Source organism: Neofelis nebulosa, chromosome 8 (assembly GCF_028018385.1).
Source record: "Neofelis nebulosa isolate mNeoNeb1 chromosome 8, mNeoNeb1.pri, whole genome shotgun sequence".
Lineage (NCBI taxonomy): Eukaryota > Metazoa > Chordata > Mammalia > Carnivora > Felidae > Neofelis > Neofelis nebulosa.
Genome location: NC_080789.1, coordinates 111233921 through 111253173, shown reverse-complemented (window position 1 = coordinate 111253173; position 19253 = coordinate 111233921).

The window sequence follows — 19253 nt, the reverse complement described above, 5'->3', positions numbered from 1 at the left end:
TTCTAAAATTTCTTCTTGTTTCTTATTCTCGTTATTGAATTATTATCACCCAGCTCCAAATTTACCCTGTTGGACTACTCCATGAAAATGGATCTTTCTCTTTAAGTATTTTCTTTCTCGTGCCAATTGGCACCAATGTTTTCTTAGGAGAGTGTGCTGAAGAGACATTCAAAGAAAAGGGTTTTGCTTCCTGGTTCCAGTGTACTAGGCTAAGTAGGCTCTGACAGAGCACATGGCTTTCCCAGTGCAAAGATTCTGCAGTGAGTGTAGCTTCCCCAGCAGATGGCTCCAGCAGAGTATCTAGTTCTCTCCATCCTGATAGTTTTGTAGTAGAGCGTCTCTAGCAGGACACTTCCTTGTAGACAGCTTTCTCCAGCACCCTACAGGGCAGATTTCGGTCAACTTTCAGAGGGTGTAATTCTAATGAGTTCCACTAATGTAGCACCACGGAGATTTCTGTATTCATTGATACAATCCTTTTTAAAATATGCAGTGTCATTTTTTATACTCTATTCCTAGTGTCTGTTGTTTGTGCTGATTCTTGTTTATGTGCCTCATCCCCTCATTATGTTTGATTTTGTGTTGGTCATACAACACAATTAGCTATAGAAGTTGTGTTGTGACAAAGCATAGAAGTTACTCTCCTCCAGGCGTGTTTTGCTTAAGCTTCTGCCAGGGGCTTAAACATACTAACAATCCAAAATTACCTCAATATAATATCAGTTGATGTTTTCTGGACAATCCAGAGGACCTGAGAGCAGGCTACAGGTAATATCATGGTTCCTCTATATTTTCCTTTACTTTCAGGGTGCAGCCCTTGCAGGCTTAGCGCTGAGCACAGGGAGTTACATGAGGTCCTCACCACTGGCCACCTGTTGAGTCTGATGTTTGTTCCTTCTAGCCCCACAGTGCTCTTTGGCTACCCAGTCATCTCTTCTGGGCCAGCAAATATCTTCTAGGCAAAAGCAGTCCCAAATGCTGGAACTTAATTCTCTGGATTCCTATCTCAACCTAGATCTTATCCTTCTAACTCTCCACTATCTTTTTAATTTGTTAATGCTTTTAGGAAGATTTTTTAAAAACTTTAAAAAAAAGTTGTCTAACTTTTTTTGCTGGCTTCAACAAAAAGATTGGGATATTAGGTAGTTCAGCTCAGAATCAACAGTAGAAGAGAGTCATTATTTATTCTTTACTGAAAACAAAGTCTTATGTACCATGAGCCATCTGTTGGCTTAGTTCATACTCTGGAGCATCAGTTCACCCAGGAAGCTGTCTTTGAACATCCACATTCACCTTCTATAATAAGCTGTACATTTTTAATTATCTATTTAATCCTATTAGACTGTTAGTTACTTGAAGGCAAGAACTGTTTCATATTTATTCTTCGTATCCTTGGTGTTCATGGACGGTTTGCACATGGGAGGTGTTCAATAAATGTTACATGAGTGAAGGAATGATTAATAATGGCTTTGTTCTGATTTCTTAAATTTTTGACATTTCCTCCAAAACGCTGATCTTATCCTTGGGAGCAAGAGTTCAATCTATTCTTCAAAAACTGAATTTTAAAGAAGACTTTAGAAACTTGCTCAGGCTTGCTGTAGACGCCTTTCTTCCTCTTTCTCAGAGAGCTAATCTCTGCTTCACTGAGGGCTTTTCTCTCCAGGTGTTCATGTTTCAGCAAGTCAGGAGGCAAATGATTAGACATGAACTTGGCATCAAAAAGAAGTCAGCCTGGGATCACAAAGTGGATTTTTTAAAAAATGCTGTAATTTTCTTTAAAGTATTTTGGGAAGGATAATAGGTAAATGTGTGTTGTGTGTGAGGGGGGTTTTGGTTAAGATGCACTTAAGCGGAAGTCAGTTTCTTTAATCAAGAACTTGCTCTTCAAGAGTGGTCAGCTAATGAGGCACCTGGGTGGCTCAGTCGGCTAAGCATCTGACTTCAGCTCAGGTCATGGTCTCACGGTTGGTGAGTTGAAGCCTTGCATTGAGCTCTGTGCTGACAGCTCAGATCCTGGAGCCTGCTTTGGATTCTGTGTCTCCCTCTCTCTCTGCCCCTCCCCTGCTCACACTCTATCTTTCTCTGTCTCTCAAAATTGAATAAACATTAAAGAAAAATTTTTTAATAAAATTAAAAATAAGAGTGGTCAGCTAACATTTAATTGAATAGCCACACAGCAGATTCAGTTACTATAAAAACTTCACCATATGTTTATATTCTCTGGATTCTTTCTCCTTACATATATAGATATATGTACTTTGATCAATAGGAGAGTCTTTTTACTAGAAAAGTGAATGTTATAAACAGGTTTTCATTTGAAAATTAGTGGCTTTCTACACATTATGATGGGGATGCCCTGTTGGCTTAGTCGGTAGACCATGTGATTCTTGATCTTGGGGTCGTGAATTCAAGTTTCATGTTGGTGTAGAGCTTACTTTAAAAATAAAATAATAATAAAAGAAACAATATGTCAGAAATGGGCTGTTCCCCCACAAAGAAACCATCAAGCCCAGTTTGTTTTACAGGCAAGTCTACCTATTTGAGGAACAGATCATTCTAATTTATAAAGACTTTTTTAGAGAATGAAGAGGAAAGATTACTCTCCAACTCATTTCATGGGACTTCAATTAAAAAAAACAAAACATTAGGGGGTTGTCTGGGTGGCTCAGCATATTAGGCATCTGACTTCAGCTCAGGTCATGATCTCATGGTTCGTGGGTTTGAGCCCCACATCGGGCTCTGTGCTGACAGTTCAGCCTGGAGCCTGCTACTCCCTGCCCTCTCTCTCTGCCCCTCCCCTACGCACTCTGTGTCTCTCTCTCAAAAATAAACAAACATTAAAAAAAAAAAAGTCTCCTTTAAAGTCAGGAAGGAGACAAAGACGCCCACAATCTCCAGGTCCATTTAACATGTCCCAGCCAGCACAATAAAGCAAGTCAAGTCATAAGTATTAAAAGGGGGTTAAATTATAATATTTAATGATGATATTATTGTCTCATAGAAAACTAAAAGGAATTAAAAAAAAAAAAGAAAACTAAAAGGAATTGACAAATTACTATATATAAAAAGGAGAGAGTTTGGCAAGGTGATGGATATCAACGTATAAACAGCAGTACCATTTTATTCATTGGCAATGTCCAATTGGAAAATTGAACTTTTATTTCTGTATTTCTGTATTTATTTCTGTATTTCTGTATTTTATTTGTTTATTTATTTATTTATTTATTTATTTATTTATTTATTTATATTTTGGAGACAGAGCCCGTATGATCAGGGGAAAGGGGCAAGGGAGAGAGAGAGAAAAAGAGTGAGGAAAGAGAGGAAGAGAGAGAGAGGGAGAGAGAATCTTAAGCAGGATCCATGCTCAGCACAGAGTCTGACATGGGGTTTTATTCCAGGACCTTGGGATCATGACTTAAGCCAAATCAAGAGTCAGACGCTCAACCAACTGAGTTACCCAGGCACCCTGAAAATTGTGCTTTTAAAAAGACACTGTATAATAGTAACAAAAACCTAGAAAAAATCTAATAAAAGATATGCAAGCACCATACAAAGTAAATTGTACAACTTTATTGAAAGCCTTTTAGAAAGACCCAAGTGAGAATGTATTATGTTTATGGGCAAGAAAGTTTAACCTAAAATTGTCACAATTCACATAATGACCTATAGATTTAATGCAACTGTCATCAAAATCCACAACAGAGGGGCTCCTGAGTGGTTCAGTCAGTTAAGCATCTGGCTCTTGATTTTAGCTCAGGTCACAATCTCACAGTTCATGAGTTCAAGCCTTGCATTAGGCTCCATGCTGACAGTTCAGGCTGCTTGGGATTCTCTCTCTCCTTTCTTTGCCCTTCCTCTGCTTGCAATAAATAAATAAATAAATAAATAAATAAATAAATAAATTTACTTTTAAAAAAACCTACAACAGAGTTTATGTATTTTTTAAAATATGACAAACATATGAGGAGAGCAAATGTATATTCTAGCATGTGTAAGGAAGAGCAAAGAATATCCATGACCCTTCTGAAAAAGAAGAGTAGAGACATTAGCTCTGTGAGATATAAAGATTTATGAGAAAGCTCTGGTAATTAAGATAAGTATGCCATTGGCACAGAGACAAAGTGACCAATGGAATGAAATAGAGAGCCTAGAAACAGATCTATACATATGAGGAACACTAATATATGACCAAGGAGATCATGACAAATCCTTGGGAAAAAGAAAAACTACTCAATGACAAAAGATAGGCTATCTAAATAAATTTTAAAAAAAGGAACATGGATCTCTGCTGTAAAAATATATCCTGAATAGATTAAGAACCTGGATGTCAATAGGAAAAAATTTAACATTTAGAAGAAAGCATAGGTGACTTTTTCTAACTTCAGAGTAAAAGATCATTTTAAAATAAGACCTACTCTACAAAATACTTGACCAGTACTCCTCACAACTGTCAGGGCACAAAAAGCAAAGAAAGACTGAAAAATTGTCCTACACCAGAGACTAAGGAGACATGACAACTAAATGCATTATAGTTTCCTGCATAAGATCCTGGAAGAGAAAAAGGGCATTAATGGGAAAACTGGCAAAATCCATATAAAGTCTGGAGCTTGGTTAATAGTAACTTCCCAGTGTTGGTTTCTCCACATTAACAAGGAACCATGACCATGTAACATAATTGTAAAGAAAGTGGACACTGGTGAGGGGTATATAAGGACTTGCTACTCACCATGAGTGGCTACTGAAACTCCTCTGTAAATCTAAAATTATCCCAAAAGAAAAATTCTATTTTAAAAATAAATAAGACCCAAGAATCTCTAATGATAAAATATTGATTAACTTGACATTGATAAATAATAACTTTTTTCATCCAAAATACTTCAAATCGCTCATTGATAGCTGTTTGTAACTCATGTATTGTAAAACACTGGGTATCTGGGGATTAATTATATTATACTTTAGACTTCTATGTGTTTGAAATTTTCCATAATAAAAAATAAGATCACAATTACAAAAAAAAACAATGGGGCACCTAGGTGGCTCAGTTGGTTGAGCATCTGACTTTGGCTCAGGTCATGATCTCATGGTTCATGGGTTCAAGCCCCTTATTGAGCTCTGTGCTGACAGCTCAGAGCCTGGATCCTGCCACGGATTCTGTGTCTCCCTCTCTCTCTGCTCCTCCCCTACTTGAGCTCTGTATCTCTCTCTCTCTCTCTCTCAAAAATAAGTAAACATTAAAAAAAATTTAAAAACATAATTCTTAAAAAAAAATTTAAATAAAAAAATAAAAAACAAAAAAGATCCCCTAACAAAAGTGAAAAGACAAATGACAAACTAGAAGAAGATATTTGCAGTACATATTACTGACAAAAGATTACTACCAAATATACATAAAGATCTCCTAAAAATCAATAAGTAAGAAAATACAACCCCATAGAAAATAGGCAAAGGCAACAGGCACATGAAAAGATGTTCAACGTCGCTCCTTATCAGGGAAATACAAATCAAAACCACACTCAGATATCACCTCACACCAGTCAGAGTGGCCAAAATGAACAAATCAGGAGACTATAGATGCTGGAGAGGATGTGGAGAAACGGGAACCCTCTTGCACTGTTGGTGGGAATGCAAATTGGTGCAGCCGCTCTGGAAAGCAGTGTGGAGGTTCCTCAGAAAATTAAAAATAGACCTACCCTATGACCCAGCAATAGCACTGCTAGGAATTTACCCAGGGGATACAGGAGTACTGATGCATAGGGGCACTTGTACCCCAATGTTTATAGCAGCACTCTCAACAATAGCCAAATTATGGAAAGAGCCTAAATGTCCATCAACTGATGAATGGATAAAGAAATTGTGGTTTATATACACAATGGAATACTACGTGGCAATGAGAAAGAATGAAATATGGCCTTTTGTAGCAACGTGGATGGAACTGGAGAGTGTGATGGATGCTAAGTGAATTAAGCCATACAGAGAAAGACAGATACCATATGGTTTCACTCTTAGGTGGATCCTGAGAAACTTAACAGAAACCCATGGGGGAGGGGAAGGAAAAAGAAAAAAAGACGTTAGAGTGGGAGAGATCCAAAGCATAAGAGACTGTTAAAAACTGAGAACAAACTGAGGGTTGATGGGGGGTGGGAGGGAGGGGAAGGTGGGTGATGGGTATTGAGGAGGGCACCTTTTGGGATGAGCACTGGGTGTTGTATGGAAACCAATTTGACAATAAATTTCATATATTGAAAAGATAAATAAATAAAAGTTCCATATATTTACTTACAATTTTTTGTTATTGATCTTTCTCATATGTATTTAAATTTTCATTGAGATATACTTCCTATACCATAAAATTATTGATATATAATTCTCATACAATAAAGTAGTCAATTAATGGTTTTTAATATATTTACAATGTTGTGCAACTACCACTTCTACCTATGAAGATTTTTTAATTCTCAAAAAAAATCTCCGAAACCATTAGCAATCATCACATTTTTCCTTTGCCTAGCCCATGATAAACTAGTCATCTTTCTGTCTCTATGGATATGTCTATTTTTAACATTTCACATAAACAGAATCATAATGTGGGGTTTTTTTTTGACTGTCTTCTTTCACTTAACATAATGTTTTCAAGGTTCATCCATGTGGTAGCACGTGTTAGAATTTTCATTCCTTCGTGTGGCTGAATAATATTCTATTCTCTGGAATACTACCTTTTATTTATCCATTCTTCAGTTAATGGATATTTGGATTATTGCCTCTTTTTTAGGGTATTAATTCATAATACTGCTGCTATGAACATTTGTGTGCAAGTTCTTCTATGCATATAAGCTTTCAATTCTCTTGGGTATATACCCAGGAGGGAATTGTTGGATCACATGGTAATTCCATCTTTAAATTATTGAGGAACTGATAAATTTTCCAAGGCAGCTGCACCATTTTACATTTCCACAAGCAAAAGTCTCCCATCTCTCCACATTGTCCCTAACACTTGTTATGATAGCCATCCTAGTGGGTAGAGGTGATATCTCATCTCACTGATTTGCATTTACCTACCAACAAATGATATTGAGCATCTTCTTCATGTATTTATTGACTATTTGTATATTTTATTTGGAGAAATGTCTGTTCAAATATGGTGCCCTTTTTAAAATTGGTCTTCTTATTTTTTTCCTTTTTTTGGGGGGGTCTTCTTATTATTGAGTTATAAGAGTTCTTTATATATATTTTTGATAGTAGACCCTTATCAGATATATGATTCACAAATATTTTCTATCATTCTGTAATGTAACTCTATACTTTTTAAAATTAAGTTTTTAATTTTATTTCTAGTATTATTAACATAATGCTGTATTAATTTCAGGTGTACAATATAGTGTTTCAACAAGTCTATACATTACTCAGTGCTCATCATGATAAGTGTACATTTTAATCCTTATCACCTATTTCATCCATCCTCCACCTACCTCCCTTTTGGTAGCCATCAGTTTGTTCTCTATAGTTAAGGGTCTATTTCTTGTTTTGTCTTTCTCTGTTTTTTTTCCTTTGCTCATTTGCTTTTTCTTATATTCCACATATGAGTGATACCATATGGTAGTTGTCTTCTTCTGACTTATTTTGCTTAGCATTATACTCAGTACCTCCATTGATGTTGTTGTAAATGGCAAGATTTCATTCTTTTTTGAGTGAACAATATTCTATTGTATATATACCACTTCTTTTTTTTATATACCACCTGTTTTTTATCCATTCATCTATTGATGGACCCTTGGGCTGCTTCCATAATTTGGCTACTGTAAATAATTCTGCAATCATCATGGGGCACATATATCCCCTTTGAATTAGTGTTTTTGTATTTGGGGGGTAAATATCCAGTAGTGCAATTACTGGATCATATGATAGTTCTATTTTTAACTTTTTGAGAAACTTCAAAACTGTTTTCCACAGGGGCTGCACCAGTTTGTATTCCCACCAACTGTGCACAAAGGTTCCTTTTCCTCCACATCCTCACCAAAGCTTGTCATTTCGTGTGTGTGTGTGTGTGTGTGTGTGTGTGTGTGTGTGTGTGTTTAGCTATTCTGACAGTTGTGAGGTGATATTTCATTGTGGTTCTGATTTGAATTTCGGTGATGATGAGTGATGTTGAACATCTTTTCATGTGTCTGTTAGCCATCTGGATGTCTTCTTTGAAGAAAAGTCTGTTCATGTCTTCTGCTCATTTTTTAATTGTATAATTTGTTTTTAGGGTGTTAAGTTGTATAATTTCTTTATATATTTTGGATACTAACCCTTTATTGGATATGTCATTTGCAAATGTCATCTCCCATTCAGTAGGTTACCTTTCAGTTTTGTTGATTGTTTCCTTTGCTGTCCTTCAGCTTTGTGGAAGCTTTTTATTTCAGTGTAGTCTCAACAGTTTATTTTTGCTTTTATTTCCCTTGCCTCAGGAAGCATATCTAGAAAAACATTGCTACCACTAATGTCAGAGAAATTATTGTCTATGCTATTTTCTAGGATTTTTATGGTTTCAGGTCCCACAATTAGGTCTTTAATCCATTTTGAGTTTATCTTTATATATAATGAAAGAAAGTGTGGTCCAGTTTCATTCTTGCTATCCAGTTTTCCCTACACCAATTATTGAAGAGACTTTTTCCCATTGTATATTCCTTCCTCCTTTGCCAAAGATTAATCGACCACATAATTGTGAGCTTATTTCTGGATTTTCTATTCTGTTCTCTTGATCTATGTATCTACACTTATGCCAGTACCATAAAAATAGATTACTATTGTTTTGATTACTACAGCTTTGTAATAAAACTTGAAGTCTGGAGTTGTGATACCTCCAATTTTGTTTTTGTTTTTCAAGACTGCTTTGGCTATTTGGGGTCTTTTGTGGTTCCATACAAATTTTAGGATTGTTTGTTCTAGTTCTATGAAAAATGTTATTGGTATTTTGATAGGGATTGCATTAAATCTGTAGATTGCTTTGTGACATATAAACATTTTTAAAACTTTGTTCTTCCAATCCATTGGCATGGTTTTCCATTTCTTGGTGTTGTCTTCAATTTCCCATCAATGTTTCATAGTTTTCAGATTACAGATAATACACTTCTTTGGTTAAGTTTATTCTTAGATATATTTTTTTGGTGCAACTGTAAATGAGATTGTTTTCTTAATTTCACTTTTTGCTGCTTCATTATTAGTGTATAGGAATGCAACAGATTTCTCTACATTGATTTTTGTATCCTGCGACTTTACTGAATTCTTGATTAGTTCTAGTAGTTTTTTGGTGGAGTCTTTAGGGCTTTTGATATATAGTATTATGTTATCTACAAATAGTGAAAATTTTACTCCTTCTTTACCAATTTGTATGCCTTTTATTTCTTTTTGTTGTCTGACTGCTGTGGATAGAACTTCCAGTACTATGCTGAATAACAGTGGTAAGAGTGGACATCCTTGTCTTGCTCCTAACCCTAGGGGAAAAGCTGTCAGTTTTTTCCCCATTAAGTATGATGTTGACTGTGGGTTTTTCATCTAAGGCCTTTGTTTGTTGAGGTGTGTTCCCTCTAATCCTACTTTGTTCAGGGTTTTTATCATGAGCGGATATTGTACTTTGTCAGATGCTTTTTCTGCATCAACTAAAATAATCATATGGTTCTTATCTTTTCTCTTGTTAATAAGATGTATCACATTGATTCATTTGTGAATATTGAACCACCCTTGCATTCCAGAAATAAATCCCACTTGATTGTGGTGAACAATTTCTTTTAATGTATGATTGCATATGGTATGTTAGCATTTTGTTGAGGATTTTTGCATCCATGTTCATCATAGATATTGGCCTGTGATCATCACAGATATTTATCTGTGATGTCTTTTCTGGTTTTGGTGTCAGAGTGATACTGGCCTCATAGAAGAATTTGGAATTTTTCTTTCTCTTCTATTTTTTGGAATACATTGAAAAGAATAAGTATTTTTTTCTTTAAAATGTTTGGTAGAGGAGTACTTGAATGGCTCAATCAGTTGAGTGTTTGACTCTTGATTTTGGCTCAGGTCATGATCTCATTGTTCATAACATGGAGTCCCATGTCAGGACTGTCTCTCCCTTTCTCTCTGCCCTTCCCCCACTCAGGCTTTTTCTCTTAAAATAAATAAACATTTTAAAAAATAAACGTTTGGTAGAATTTACTTGTTAAGTTGTCTGGTCCTGGACTTTTGTGTTTTGGGAGTTTATTGATTACAGATTCAATTTCTTTACTGGCTAGGTCTGCTCAAATTTTCTATTTCTTTCTACTTCAGTTTTGGTAGGTTATATGTTTCTAGGAATTTATCCATTTCTTCTAGGTTGTTCAATTTGTTGGCATATAATTTTTCATAATATTCTCTTAAAATTCTCTTTTTTTCTGTGGTGTTGATTGTTATTCTCTTTCATTAGTGATTTTGTTTATTTGGCTTTTCCCTCTCCCCCCTGCCCTTTTTCTTTTCTTTTCTTTCTTTCTTTCTTTCTTTCTTTCTTTCTTTCTTTCTTTCTTTCTTTCATCTTTCTTCCTTTCTTCCTTTCTTTCTTCCTTCCTTTCTCCCTCCCTCTCTCTCTCTCTGTCTTTCTTTCTTTCTTTCTTTCTTTCTTTCTTTCTTTCTTTCTTGTAAGTCCAGGTAGAAGTTGATCTTTCCAAAGAACCAGCTCCTGGCTTCATTGACCTTATCTATTGTTTTCTTTTGTTTTTAGTTCCTATATCATTTATTTCTGCTCTAATATTTATTATTTCATTCCTTGTGCTAGCTTGGGGTTTTGTTTGTGGTTCTTTTTCTAGCTCCTTTAGGTGTAAGATTAGGTTCTTTATTTGAGATTTTTCTTGCTTCTTGAGGTAGGCCTGTATTGTATAAACTTTCCTCTTGGAACCACTTTTCCTGCATCCCTAAGATCTTGGATTATTGTGTTTTTATTGTCATTTGCCTCCATGCAGTTTATTTATTCTTTAATTTCTTGATTGGCCTGTTCTTTAGTATCATGTTATCTAATGTCCACGTATTTGTGTTCTTTCCAGATTTCTTCTTGTGGCTGATCTCTAGTTTCATACCAGAGTTGTCAGAAAACATGCATGGTAAGACTTCAATCTTCTTGAATTTGCTGAGGCTTGTTTTGTGGCCTAATATGTGATCTATTAGGAGAATATTCCATGTACTTTGAAAAGAATGTGTATTTTGCTGTTTTAGGTTGGAATGTACTGAATATATCTGTTAAATCCATCTGGTCCAGTATGTCATTCGTAGATACTGTTTCCTTATTGATTTTCTGTTGGGTCACCTGTCCACTGGGGTAATCTGGGTTTTAAATTCCTCTATTCTTATTGTGTCACTATCAATTAGTTCTTTTTTTTTTTAATGTTTATTTATTTTTGAGACAGAGAGAGACAGAACATGAATGGGGGAGGAGCAGAGAGAGAGAGAGAGAGAGACACAGAATCCGAAGCAGGCTCCAGGCTCTGAGCTGTCAGCACAGAGCCAGACGTGGGGCTCAAACTCATGGACCATGAGATCGTGACCTGAGACGAAGTCGGACGCTTAACCGACTGAGCCACCCAGGCGCCCCTCAATTAGTTCTTTTATGTTTATTATTAACTGTTTTATGTATATGGGTGTTCCCATGTCAGGCATATAAATATTTACAATTGTTATATCTTTTTGTCGGACTGTCCCCTTTATTATTATATAATGTCCTTCTTTGTCTCTTGCTGTAGTCTTTGTTCTAAAGTTCATCTTATCCAATATAAGTATTGCTACTCTGGCTTTCTTTTGACATTCATTTGTGTGATAAGTGTTTCTCCATCCTCTCATTTCAATTTGCAGGTGTCTTTAGGTATTAAATGAGTCTCTTGTAGGCAACATATAGACAGGTCTTGGTTTTTTTTGTTTTTTATTAAAACCCATTCTGTCACCTTGTCTTTTGATTGGAGTGTTTAGTCCATCTACATTCAAAGTAATTATTGATATGTATTTTATTGTTATTTGTTTTGTGGTTGTTTTTGTAGTTTTTCTCTGATCCTTTATTTTCTTGCCTCTTTCATGGTTTACTGGCTTTCTTTAGTGATATACTTGGATTCCTTTCTTTTTAGTCTTTGCATATTTATTACTGGTTTTTGATTTGTGGTTACCATTTGGTTTGTATATAACATCTTCTGTATATAGCAGTCTACATTAAGTTAATGGTCATATAAGTTTGAACCCATTCTTTACTCCACCGCCATTCCCCAACGTTTTAGGTATATGGTGTCATGTTTTACATCTTTTATTTTATGAATCCCTTGACTTTTTTACAGAAATATTTATTTTTACAGTTTTTGTGGTTTTTTTTCCTTTCCATACTCACATTTATGGTCTTTCCTTTCCACTCAAGGAGTCCCCTTTAATATTTCTTGTAGGGCTGGTTTAGTGGTCATGAACTCCTTTAGATTTTGTTTGGGATACTCTTTTATCTCTTCTATTCTGAATGATAGCATTGCTGGATAGTATTTTTGGCTGCAGATTTTTCCCTTTCAGCACTTTGAATATATCATGCCACTCTCTTGTGGACAGCAAGTTTCTGTTTAAAAAATTGCTGATAGCCTTATGGGGTTTCTCTGTTCTCTTTTCAATTGCTGCTTTTATTTTTTTTTATCACTAATTTTTCCAAATTAATTAATATATGTTTTGGTGGGACCTCCTTGGTTTGATTTTTGGGGGGATCTCTGTGCCTCTTAGACCTGGATATCTGTTTCCTTCACTCAGTAGAGAAGTTTTCAGCTATTATTTCTTCAAATAAATTTTCTGCTCCCTTTTCTCTCCCTTCGTATTCTAGGATCCCTATCATGTGAGTGTTGTTATGCTTGATGGAGTCACTGAGTTCCTTAAGTCTATTCTCATTTTCATAATTCTTTCTCTCATTTGTTAAGTTTGATTAATTTTCATTCCTGTCTTCCAGGTTATTCTTTTCTCTGTTTCCTCTAACCTATTCATTCTATCAAGTGTATTTTTAATTTCATTTATTGTGTTCTTCATATCTGATTGGTTCCTTTTTATTTCTTTGTTAAGGATATCACTGATGTTTTCTACCATTTCTCAAGTCCAGTGAGTATCTTTATGATCATCACTTTCAATTCTTTATCATGCATATTGCCTATATCCATTTTTGCTTAGGTCTCTTGCTATAGTTTGGTGTTGTTCTTTCATTTGGAACATATCCCTCTGTCTCATTTTGTCTAACTCTCTGTGTCTTTTTCTCTGTGTTAGAAATGTTAGCTAAGTCTCCAGCTCATGAATGTCCTTATGCAGAAGAGGTCCTGTAGTGCCCTGCAGTGTCCCCTGTTCCCCAGGAGCTGGCACTTCGGGAAGTGTCTCTTATGTGTGTTTCATGTGCCCTGCTGTTGAGTCCTGGCTGCTTTTTCCTTCAGTCCATTCATCTTCAGAGCCTCTTTTTGCCTGTCCCTGACCGGGGGGGGGGGGGGGGGGTCATTTTAACAAGTTGTTCACTGGTCTGCTTGCTAAATGAGACCTGGTGCTGTTGCCACTGGAACTGAGGCCCCACAAAATTGCAGGTCAGGAATCCCATTGTTGGCAAAGTTTGCACCAGTCTTCTAAGGGAAGGGCCCCACAGTGACAGGACTGAGGCAAGTGTGACTAGGAAAAGTGAATCCAATGAAATGTAAGGGGGCAGAGCTTGGTATAAGCAAGTTTAGTAGCAAGTGTGGATATTGTGCTGGTTTCTGCATGTGGTTGTGTGTTTATGCTGGGGAGTAGAGGAGGGAAATGGCACCGGTCAGCAACTTTGTTCCTAGAGGGGTCTTCTCATGATCTCTGCCTCTCCAGGACACATTCTGAGATGTGTAAATTACTCTCCCTCCACTATGACCCAGGTATTTTGTTTGTTTTTCAAATTGCTGCTTCTACACTGTATCTCTACTGCTCTTTGTTGTAGTGTCTCTTCAAGGGCAGAACTTCATGTCCTAATGCCCTTGGGGCTCTCCTAGAGCAAGTCCATCAACTTTTAAAATTCTAGGCTTTAAGTCCCACTAATTGTAAGAGCTCACAAAATTCAGCCCTTCTTGCTATCAAAGCCAAATGTTATGGGGATTCATCTTCCTTGTGAAGGCTTCCCAGTATGACAGTCTGTTTCTTGCCCTTCACTGCGACCCTCTCTTCCTCCTGACCACAGATGGCCATGGTCCATTTTGCCCCAAAACAACATCTCTGCCCTTCCTACCTTCTTCTATATGGCCTTTTCTCTACCTTTAGTTGTGGAGGTTGTTCTGCCAGTCTTTGGGCCAGTTTTGGGATTATTTACACCAATGTGAGGGTATCTAGTTGCATCCATGGGATGAGGTGAGCTTAGGGTCTTCCTACTCCACCATCTTCCTTAATTACATCTTTTATCAACTCTATACTTTCCTGATAGTGTCCATTGACAGAAAAAAAGTTTTAAATTTTGTTGAGATCCAATTTATTTTTTGATTGGTTGCTTATACTTTAAAAATATTTTTTTATAGTTTATTTATTTATTTTGAGAGAGAGAGAGAGAGAGAGAGAGAGAGCATGAGTAGGGGAGAGGTAGAAGACAGAATCCCAACCAGGCTCCACTTTGTCAGCATGGAGCACAATGTGGGGCCTGAACTCACAAACCATGAGATCATGGCCTGAGCTGAAGTCAGACACTTAACTGACTGAGCCACTCAAGTGCTCCTTTTGGTTGCTTATGCTTTTGGTGTCCTATCTAAAAAAAACTAAACCAAATTGTTGCTTAATCCAAGATCATAAAAATTTACACATGTTTTTGTTAAGAGTTTTATATTTTAAGTTCATACATTTAGGTCTTTCATCCATTTTGAGTTAATTTTGTATATCGTATGAGGTAGGAGACCAAATTCATTCATTTGTATATGGATATCCAGTTCTCCTAACACTGCTTGTTTGGAAGACTATTATTTCCCTGTTGAAGAATCTTGGCACCCTTGTCAAAAATCAATTGATCATAAAATGTAAGAGTTTCTCTGGTCTAATTTTCCATTCCACTAGTGGTTACCATCCTACACCTAATACAGATAAACAAATATTTACTACTATATATAAAAACGAAAACACAGTACAAACTACTTCCTTCCACCGAAGTGCTCCTTTCCCTCACTACTAAGATGAAAACTTGAGAATGCTTTAAGTACCCTATTGCCCCTTGACCCAGATCGGACCCAGTGGGCCATGGCTCTGATCAGATGGTTTGGTGCTTCTAGTTTCCAGCTATTATCAGAGTTTTGCTTATACAATTGTTTCTGTTTGAAGATACTTATTTAGCATTTTTGTGATCCATTCCTAGTCACTCTATCATCTTACTGTATATTGCACTACACACACACACACACACACACCAGTTGCCATGATAACATGACAAAATGCTGCCACTCAGGTTGAAGGGACAAAACTTCACGTCCCCAAATAGTAAAAACTCATCCTAATACTAGATTGTCTACATTTCTTACAAAGAATGCCCCTATTTGCCAGAACTCAAACCACCAGAGGAAGGTAAAGATCTCTAGGAGAGCACTGTGGGAAATGTTTGTATCCCCAATCCTTGTTTCCTCCCAGTGTCCCTGCCTTTTCCTAATAGTCTCCTGGGCTGATCCTCCCACTTCCAGAACCATTCAGATTGTCTCCTTCCAAACGGAGCTCAAGATTTGTGACCTTAGTCCCTCAAGGCAGATAGAAAGGTGGCTTGCTGGGTTCAACTGGTGGAAAAGCAGAGGCATTCCGAAATGTGGGAGCCCTTCCAAAAAACCAGTTTACACAATAAACAGGAACTTGGACTTCTTAAATACAGAGGAGTCTCTAATAGAGAAAGTTTAGACACTCAGGTAAGGTGTTTTTGGTCAGAAATGTTTCCAGACTCCTCAATTCACAGTGGCATAGAAACCTTTAACCCTGCTTCAGTTCTAGAAAAGCACAGTTTTTGTTGCTCAAGCAGTTTCAGCCTGGTGTCAAGAAAAAAATGCCCTCAGTCCTCTTCTGAGGAAGAAAAACCAAACAACAACAACAACAAAACAACAAACCAAACATGTAGCTTTTGCTGTCTCTCATGTAAGCAATCCCTCTAGAGATTCTAGAGGTTCCTTGCATTTGGCTCACAAAGGGAAAACCCAGACCATTTATACTCTAACCTGGAGAACTGGAAGTGTCTCCTGGGGTATTTCTGCTGCACATGAAAGACAAAGCTATTTCATTTAAGCCAAAAACATAAGGAAGGGGATTTTTCAGTGTGAGAGGTTTAACTATTTGATTGTTAAGGCCAAACTAACTCTATGCATTAATTCTGGGAACTACCATCTCCGGGTCCCCAGTACATACACTCAACTGTCTGTCCTCCTTGTTTGGAATCAGAGTATAAGAGAAATAATTTGCCTTGGTAATCTTGTTAGAATGTGTCAGGCCAGCTTGATTATCACCCCCGTATCCTGCAGTCTCTCCAAGACTATACCTCTTTTGCAGGTATAGTCCCATTCCAGCCTCCAGACCAAATCCCTGCAGTAGAAGAGGTATATAGTCCAGACTGCTAGTTCAGGGTTGTCTGGTGTCCATTTCTGATGAGTGAACTTCTTCCTATCTCTGAGACCTTTAGGCTCCACTTGGGTTAACTGAGGTTTTGCCTTGCTTCTTGTACTTAGACTTCTGTTATGAAAATGCTGGGCCTTGGCTTGCACATTCCAGGCTCTAGAGCTGGGCCCTGACATCTGCTAACTCTTTTGCTGATGCAGCTTCTCTTTGTCCATATGAATCAGTGTCCCTTGCCTCTAGTCATGCTGATATGCTTATCTGCAGCCTGCTTCTTGATACATAAACCTGCTAATCTGCTGGATTACTGTCATTGTCCCTGATGCAACCCATCTGCCAGATTCCAAATATGCTCTGAACACACAGCCAACAAGTAGGATGTGAAAGAGATGAGTAAAGAAAACTCCAAGGTTTGGCCTGAGAAACCAGGAGTTGCCATCAACGGAGATGGGCAAGCTATATGTAGAACATGTCTGAGGTTGCTGGAGGAAGATTAGAAGTTGTTTTGGATACGTTAACATAGAGATATTCATTATCAATCCAGCTATGGAGATGGAGTTGGTCATTGGACATGCACCTCTGGAATATGGGAGAGAGGCCTGGACTGGATATTACTATTTTGGATGTCATTGGTATGTATAGAGCATTTAAGCCATTGCACTGGGTGAGATCACTAAAAGTTGATGTAGACAGAAAAAGTCTAAAAACTGAAGCAAGAGACACTCCTACATTAGAGATTGAGGAGGAGAGGAAGACTCAACAAAGAAGGCTGCTTCCTGGAAAACCGATTGCCTTTTTTTCAGCAAATAATTAGTAAACATAACTATAGATGCATGCTAGGATCTAACCAGAGTTTTTCCTCTTTGTGAGTTTTTTTTACAGTGTGTCCCTCACTTTACATGCAAATAGGATGCTACATACTCAGCATTGGCCAAGGCCTTTTTGTGTAGTTCTGACCATGGACTTGGGTTTGCTCCAAGTCTTCCTCATTTTCTCCTGGTTTATGTGGGATCAGAAATATGCATTTTCATGAAGATGTAGCAGAGGCAGAAGTGAAGACATGTCCAGAGAGCAGTGCAGTTTATAGGCTCACATCAGATAGAATACAAGGTTTAAGAACAACCTTCTATCCAAATATGCTAACCAATCATACCTGTGGGTGAGCATTTGGCTTTTTGTGTATGTATTCTTTATCTGGTAAATGGTGATTCTTTGGGAAATATTTTCTCTTTTTAAGGAAAAATTGGAAAATTTCGTGTTTAGTTGGCTTTTATATGGAAGTGTAATCTCCTAATTAAAACGTAAACTATTTAAAATATTAAAAACCCCCCAAAATTTTTTAAACAAACCCATTTAAAAAACATATAAAAGGAACTGTATTAATTTTCTTGGGCAGCCATAACCAAGCACCATAAACTTGGTTGCTTAAAACAACAAAACATATTCTCTCACAATTCTGGAGGCTAGAAGTCCAAAACCAAGGTGTTGGTGCTGTCTTTGCCTCTTCCCTGTGTGGTTCCCGGCCATCCCTCGTGTTCTTGGCTTCTTGCTGCACTATTCCAATCTCTGTCTTCACATGGCCTTCTCTCCTGTGTGTGTCCAAATTTCCATTTTCTTAGAAGGACACCAGTCACTGTATTAGGGCCCACACGAACCCAGTACGACCTCATCTTAACTTGATTACAACTGCAAAGACCCTATTGCCAAATAAGGTCACATTCACAGATTCTGGGTGGATATGAATTGGGGGAAGGGGACACTTTCCAACCCAGTAGAGTAAGAGTGAACTTATTCCATATGTAACTAAATACAAGTTATTGTATCATTGTCATAAAAATAAAAAATAAAAATGCACGCCCATCCCAAAACAAAGAAGCTAACAAAGTAAACACTTACAGAAGAGGACTTACCCTAATTCTGAGTTATCACACCTCAGTGTGTGCCTCTAGTGTATTTTCAGAAACCATAGCACTCTACTACTGTGTTCCACTGGGTCCCAGGAGATTCCTTAGTTTGCCACTTGCTTGACCTTTTATGAGTCATCCATGCTGGGTTTGACAATCTACTAGGGACAAAAATGAATCAGGTAGCTGTCTGGTTCTTCCCTTCTTTTATCTCTGCTTCACAGAGAATCCCAGATCAGTTGCCTCCAGCATTTCCACTTGGTCTCAGAGCTTTGGATCTAATCAGAATGGATTTAAATTACTGGGCCAGCAGTGAGCCTGCCTGATTTTTCCAGAGCCAGGCTTGACCTCCTAACTGGGCAATCTCCTAAGGAATGCAAACCGGCTCCCTCCATTCAGACCTGGGTCAATGTCAGTGAAAGCATAAAAAAGAAAGCAAAAAAGTTGGGGTGTTGGGCTATGGACACTTCTTCCTTACTCTGCTGAGTACCACTCTTTCCTGTATTGTGGAGCAGTGGACAGGGCAGTCCCAACCCAGGCCAAGCACATAACTTACAAGTGGAGAGTGACTTCTTCTTATACCACATTATTTCCAATTTACCACATGGCTGAAGATCTTCACCTTGGCTGTCAAAACTTAGAAATAATTATTTTAAAACACACAATCTAAACAAGGCATCTCAGATGTTCACCTCATAGCATAGCACTGATTTGAATTTTGTCGCTCCAGCACGTTTAGTGTTCAACTAAAACAGCTTTGTTTTTTCTATTCAGCATTCA